The sequence below is a fragment of the Orycteropus afer genome, unplaced genomic scaffold (assembly GCF_000298275.1).
Source record: "Orycteropus afer afer isolate SDZICR_OR568_19922 unplaced genomic scaffold, OryAfe1.0 scaffold00008, whole genome shotgun sequence".
In the NCBI taxonomy this organism is placed as follows: domain Eukaryota; kingdom Metazoa; phylum Chordata; class Mammalia; order Tubulidentata; family Orycteropodidae; genus Orycteropus; species Orycteropus afer.
The window spans coordinates 8640591-8647601 of NW_006921595.1; positions in this window are offsets into that span (position 1 = coordinate 8640591).

Sequence of the window (7011 nt, forward strand, 5' to 3'; positions counted from 1 at the left end):
GGGAGGGGAGGAGAGGGAACACTGTTAGATAGGTAGAGACAAGTATTGATTTGGGGGCATCGAGGAAGAGGAAGACATAGAAAGGTACATGGGAGGTGCAGATAACAAAGCTGAACACTTTTGCACATATAGTACTGTGTTTTCAGTGAAGGCAAACACGGGTATATGGGTGGATAGGTGGGTGGATAGACTGAACTATCAGGTATGTCTATGCAGCAGGGAGTGTACCCAAGACCATGTATAGGGTTGGCAGACAAGGGATCTACAAGTGTATTTGTATGTTCTGTAAGAATTTCCAGCTATATAGTAGAGCTGACAAGCGACAAGGTTAAGAAAAAAAAAAAAATGCTATCCACTGAACTCCAACTCATGGTGACCCTTTGTGTTACAGAGAAATGCTCCATAGTGTTTTCTTGGCTGTGATCTTTATGAAAGCAGATTGACAGGCCTTTCTTCTGAGATGCCGCTGGGTGGATTTGAACCACCAACTTTTAGGTTAGTAGTCAAATACAAACCATTTGGGTACTTGTCTCCAAGTTTCAAAATGGCTGCCATAGTTCTAGGTATCACTTGAAGAAATAACATGTTCCATTCAAAGAAGAAGGACTATTCTTACCTTAAATCTCTTCTTAAGAAGGGGAAATTACCCCCCAGAGGACCCTTCAGAGGCTCTGTTCTCATATCTCATTGGTAAGAACTGGGTCACATGCCTCTCTCTAAAATTACACTAGCAAGAAGAATGAGATTATCATAATTTTAACTAGTCAGGATTTATTCCTAAACTATGTGGTAGAAGAAGCAGGGAACAGGGCAACCAAAACAAAAGCTGAATTTTAACCAGTCTCTCTGTCATCTATCCTTGTATACAAGCCACCCAAAGCTTAGTGGCTTAAAACAATATTTTTCTCAAGAATCTGGGGTGAGGATGGGGGCAAGGGAGATGATTCTCAAGGAAGAAAGTGGGATTGTTGTTGGGTTGTTGTCAACAGCAGTGGAGTCTGCCCCCTGACTCATGGAGATCCTGTGTGTTACAAAGTAAAACTAGATTTTAAAATAGAAGGAGAAAAAAATAGGATTTTCTTGGCTGTAATCTTTAGAACTACTCCATAGGGTTGCCTTGGCTGTAATAATTATAGGAGGAGCACTGGTGACACAGTGGTCAAAGCACTTGGCTATTAACCAAAGGGTTGGCAGTTGAAAGCCACTAGCCACTCCAAGGGAGAAAGAGATGGCAGAGAAATGTGGCAGTCTGCTTCTATAAAGATTTGCAGCCTTGGAAACCCTCTGGGGCAGTTCGACTCTGTTCTCTGGGGTGACTGTGAGTTGGAATCCACTCAACAGCGGTGGGTTGGAATCATTACAGAAGCAGATCACCAGGCCTTTCTTCTGAGGAGTGACTGGGAGGTTTCAAACCACCACTCTTTAGGTCAGTAGCCAGTTACAAACCACATGCATCACCCAGGCTCCCTGTTGTCGGGTAGGCAACTAAAAGTATCTCTTTCCAACTTACGGTTTGTTATCTAAAAGTCAAAAAGTAATCACGTTTAGATAACTCTTGTGTTTGTTCTTTCTACAAATGAAAATATGTTTGGAAAACATGGTACATATTCATTTAATTAACAGCAGATTCAATGGCTGAATTCAACTGATTTCTTGAGTATTGGCAAAATCATGATTTTTTTTTTTTAGTTTTTTGCTTTTGCTTTGTTTTCCAGGATCACTAGCCATTTTATGGACTGCACATAGGAATTTTTCTTTAACAATATTAATGATTGGCTGAATTAACCCATTTGTGCCCTACATTCTTTGTTTTGTAATGTCACTTCCTTATCCTAAATAGGCCTTCTAATCTCTTTTAACTTTTTTATATGTAAGTCATGAAAATTCTTAAATGATGTCTACAGCTAACTATCCAGATTCATGTCATTTATGAAAATAGCACTTCCTTTTGTGTTTATATCTTCCATTTTTTAATAAATGTATAACTGTTTCTATAACAATACCTAGTCAGATGATGAATGTTCAGATAATACTACCTCCCTCCTCGCCACTCCTCCAAGAAGCCCATGGAACAGATAGCATCAAAACTGATGCATTTCAGCATTTCAGTCTCTGAGAATCATACAGCCCTCTAATTTGATGGGGGAAGAAACTGCGGCCTTGGAGTTTAGATGGAGCCCTAGTGGCACAATGGTTAAGTCCTAGGCTGCTGACCAAAAGGTGGGTGGTTTGAACTCACTAGCAGCTCCAAGGGAGAAAAGACATGGTTATCTGCTCCTTTATAATCTAAGAAACCCTATGGGGCATATCCAATCTATCCTACAGGGTTGCTGTGAAACTGAATCAACTTGAGGCATACAACAACAAGAAGAGTTCAGAGAGGAGAAGGGACTTACTACCACCAAGAAAACAGAGCCAGGAAAAGAGCACATCCTTTGGACCAGGGGTCCTGTACTGAAAACCTCCTAGACCCAGGGAAGATTGATGCCAAGCCGTATGAAGATCACCCAGAAGCAGAAGACAAATACCTTCCTCCAGAGCTGACAGGGAAAGAAAACCTCACCCTAAAACCAGCACCCTGAATTTGGACTTCCAGCTTCCTAAACTGTGAGAAAATAAATTTCTGTGTGTTAAAGCCAGAAAAGAAGAAGAAAAAAAAAAAAAAGTCTAGAGAGGAGTCCCTAGGTAGCACAAATAGTTAAGCAGTCAACTACAAGCTGCAAAGTTGTGGTTCACCCCACTCAGATGTGCATCAGAGGACAGGCCTAGGGATCGCTCTTGTTAAGTCACATCCTTAAAAACCCTGTAGAGCAGTGCTGTTCTGCACACATGGTGTCACCATGAGCTGGAATCAACTGACAGCAACTAACGTCAACAAAAAGTTTAGAGAACTTTCTGGAAGTTGCCAGGCTAGTTAGTAACAGAGTAACAAAGTAAATCTCATTATCTTGTTTTCTGATTGACTGCTCTTTACACTATGCAATGCTATTAATGACAAGAGAACTAACTTCATCCATATTTCCAAGTCAGATTCCTTAATATGGAGTTGATGGTACCCATTTGGCCAGGTCCCTCCAGGGGCAAAGTTGCCACTGTATCCTCAGGGACAGAGAGTGTGTCCTTTAACCTCTGGCCATTATACCCAGGGATCTCTCCTAGTGCTGTCATCAAACCTTACTCATCGTGATGTGTTGTTGTTGTTGTTGTTGTTATGTGCCGTTGAGTTAGACCCAACTCATAGTAACCCCTCCTTTGGTTTCCAAGGCAGTATTGCTACAGAAGTAGATTGGCCAACCTTCCTTCCGAAGAGTAGCTGGTGGGTTTGAACCGCCAGCCTTCTGGTTAGCAGTCAAGTGCCTTAGGCACTACGCTACCAGAGCTCCTACTCATTGTGATGTGAAGCCTTCTCAAATCCCATCACATGTCCCAGCAGCCCAGGCAAGCCCAGGACAAGGAATGTGTTTGACCAAGTTCTTCTCCCCTTCACTCCAACTCAGCTCATGAAGAAAGGGGAAACTGGAAAAGCCTGACTGATAAGGTACTGCTTGCCATCTTTTCACCCTTGCAGTGAACTTGAAGCCAAATCTTGAGATTAGAACCTGACAGTTCAATCATAAAAGTCATTTTTTACTTCTCAAATGTTAGTTGGATTTCCCCCTTAAGCAATTGTTTAGAGCTACAAACCCTGGGGCCTGTCTCTTTAATGCGGTACTTTCTTCATTTGTAACATTTGTTCAAAGCATCCATTCCTAAACAGGAGACAGTAAAATGTGCTCCCGTTCACTAATATTTTTAAGTGATTATACCACAGCTAAGAAAATTAAGGCTACCTCTTTTTTTTTGACCAACCGTTGCTATCATCCACACTAATGAGTGGCTCATGTTTAAGAATTTTCTTCACTTAACATTTCTCATTATTAATAAATTCTACACTGACAACTATAAAGTGAGCACTTTGGATTTATGCACCTAACCTAATTACATATGCTGCATGTACGCATTTCATTATTTACTTGACAGATTCATTCCTTGATATCATAAATAATTAAACAAGAATCAAATATTAACAATCAGATACGTGTTAATTCTCCTCAAATCTGTAGAAACAAACTATATTTTTATCTTCGGTTCAACAAGCACTGATTAAAATTTCTTCATTAGGTAAATTTCATAAACAAAGTTCTGGATCTACTTTTCTTCCTTTCACTGAAAATTAAACCTGGAACAAATTATTCCAGGATTACTTCCTGGGGGAGGGGGAATTAATACAACAGTATTTCTAACAAGCCATTGGATTAGTAATCTTTCCCAAGCACTGCTATATCTTATATATCATTTATTTGTATATTGGTTAAGAATTTTCAAAGATGGTTATTATTTACAAGCCAGCATCACATTGGTTGCTAATAGTTTATTACCAGAGGTCTCTTCTTTTGTGGGATGATGATTTTAACTAACAATCATTTTATAACTTGTTTAAAGAATAATTTCTAGAAGAACAATATCATCCTTGTGGATGATAATAGTAGGACTACATTTATTTTGGGGCTGAAAATTTACCCTGAGGTCAAAGTTTTGCTGTTGCTTTTTCCACTTTAATGAGCTGGGTTGAAATTTTTTTATTCATGCATATCAACATCTTCATTGATCAAACTATTCTCACATTTTATCAAATTTGCTTTGGGAGAGCATACCATACAATTCCATCATTTAAAAAATATTAAAGATTCATAGATAGCCACATTATTCATAATACAAGATTAATGCCAGGCTGACAGGTTTTTGTAAAGATCTGACGCTTTTTTTCTGAGTGCATATACCATGTCTGTTTGAAATGTACCTCTGATGGTGCATATTGATTACTCCCTTCTCTTCTCTTCTAATGCCAAAGAGAGAATATTATGGAATGATTGTCAGGGTTAGTGTGTCTCTGACCTACACATGTACTATTAATAATTTATAAGCTGATTTGAAATACAGCACCAAGAATCTAACTTAAGGCCGCTGCCGCTACCTAGAATGACACAGACTTGGGGTTGACAGCATGTGGACCCAGATTTTGAAGTTCTGTTTGTTAAAATACATACAGCCACACAAATGCTCCAAGTGCTATAGTTAACTGAGTGGAAGGAAGCCATGCTTCTTTGTTAGAAATTCCAAGTAGCTACATTTATCTTTTTCATCCTGTCCTCTCTATGACATGAGATTTCTTTTTTTAAAGTATTCAATCAGATTGCCAAGTTAACCATAGTTTGCGTAAACACTAAACCCACTACAATCGAGTTGATTCTGACTCATATAGGAACCCTATAGCAACCTATAGGACAAGAGAGAACTGCCCAATAGGGTTTCCCAGGCTGTAAATCTATTTGGGAGCAGACTGCCACATCTTTCTCCCGTGGAGTGCCTGGTGGATTCCAACTGCCAACCTTTTTGTTAGAAGTCAAGTGCTTTTTAACTATGTATCATCAGGCTCCCTCCATAAGCACTACAGAATCTAAATTCAAATAATATGGAAGTGTGTATAACCAAAACATCAAGTCTTTCTTCTTATTCACCCCAGAGATTGGTGCATATCCTTCCAGACTGTTTTCTATATTCATACGAAGATGAAGGAGATGAGGAGGAAAGCTCCCTTCACCCTCAAAAGTGGCATCACATTCAATATATTGTTCTGCAATTTGTTTGTCTCACTCTAAAATATATTAGACGTCCTCCCATACCAACACATTCATTAGTAGCTCATTTTTTAAACACCAATATAATGTTCTGTTCTCTTATTAATAGATTGTGAAACTGTCACAGATTTTTCACAATAAAAAGGCAATGTCACATACACTGATCATACATGCTCCTGTACTTGGTCAACTATTTCATTAAGATAGAGCCCTCGTTATGGAATGTCTAGGTGAATAACTGATTTTTAAAATCTCCTTAGTCCATTCATTAGGCAAAGATAAATAAATATAAACAAATATTTAAATGCATTTTTATAACTATACTTTTAAAACTAATACTATGAATTTAGAAAAAGATGATCTAAAGCTTTAGTTACATTGATCTCATGCATGAGCAGCTTTATTGAAAAGCAAACTAAGTCTGGGTGGTTTCTAATGCTTTAGCAAAATGTCATCAGGCCACATGTCGGTATATATTATTTTGAGCATCAATGTCCAAAGCAGCCAGTCTTCATTTTAGCAATGCTACATATAACTAACACTTTAAAAGTGTGTTGATAGAGACTGACACTATTAGAGTACTGAATGCTTTTCAAAATATATTCAAAGGATTTTATATTTGAAAACATTTCATCTAGAAAATCTAATTAAAAACAATGGTGGTGTGTTTATTTGAAACCACCACAAGGCAGGTATATTTATAAGATTCTCTGCTTTTCACCTAAATTGTTTAAAGCCTTCTACAAACAGTATAATGGTTACCTAGTGTGTCTGTCAAGTTCTATTATATAAACTAGAATATGCTTTCAGAAAAGATGCCTTGCATCAGATGACAGGCACTTCCTATCTGCTAGGATTCATAAAAATTGGAACATTGATCATTTCATGTAGAGATTTTCTTTAGCGAGAAGATAAAGAGAAACCTTGTTATGCCAAATGACTTACTAGTCAAAAGTAGCCTGGACATTGAAACCTGGAAACTAGTTAATGGTTTGTAACAAGTCAGAAATAAAGATGTTCAACCAAGAAAATGACATTAAGCAGCACTGGCTACAAGAGAAAAGAGCAGCCTGTCAGAATCAGGCGAGGGCTGTGGTGACAGGTAGACAATAAAATGGGATGACACCGGTTCCTCTCAGTGGGGGTGTCTCAACAGCTTTCTCTTGGGAGTTTCTATGTACTTCCTTTGTAGGAAACCTTCCTTCTAAAAATGGCAGCAGACCCCGTGGAGGTCTTATTAAAATTCTCCTTCTGTGTTATAAAGTGTGTTGTAGGAGGCAGATGACAGTACCCGTACAGTTAATTCTTCATTGTATAATGGAAAGTGGGGGCG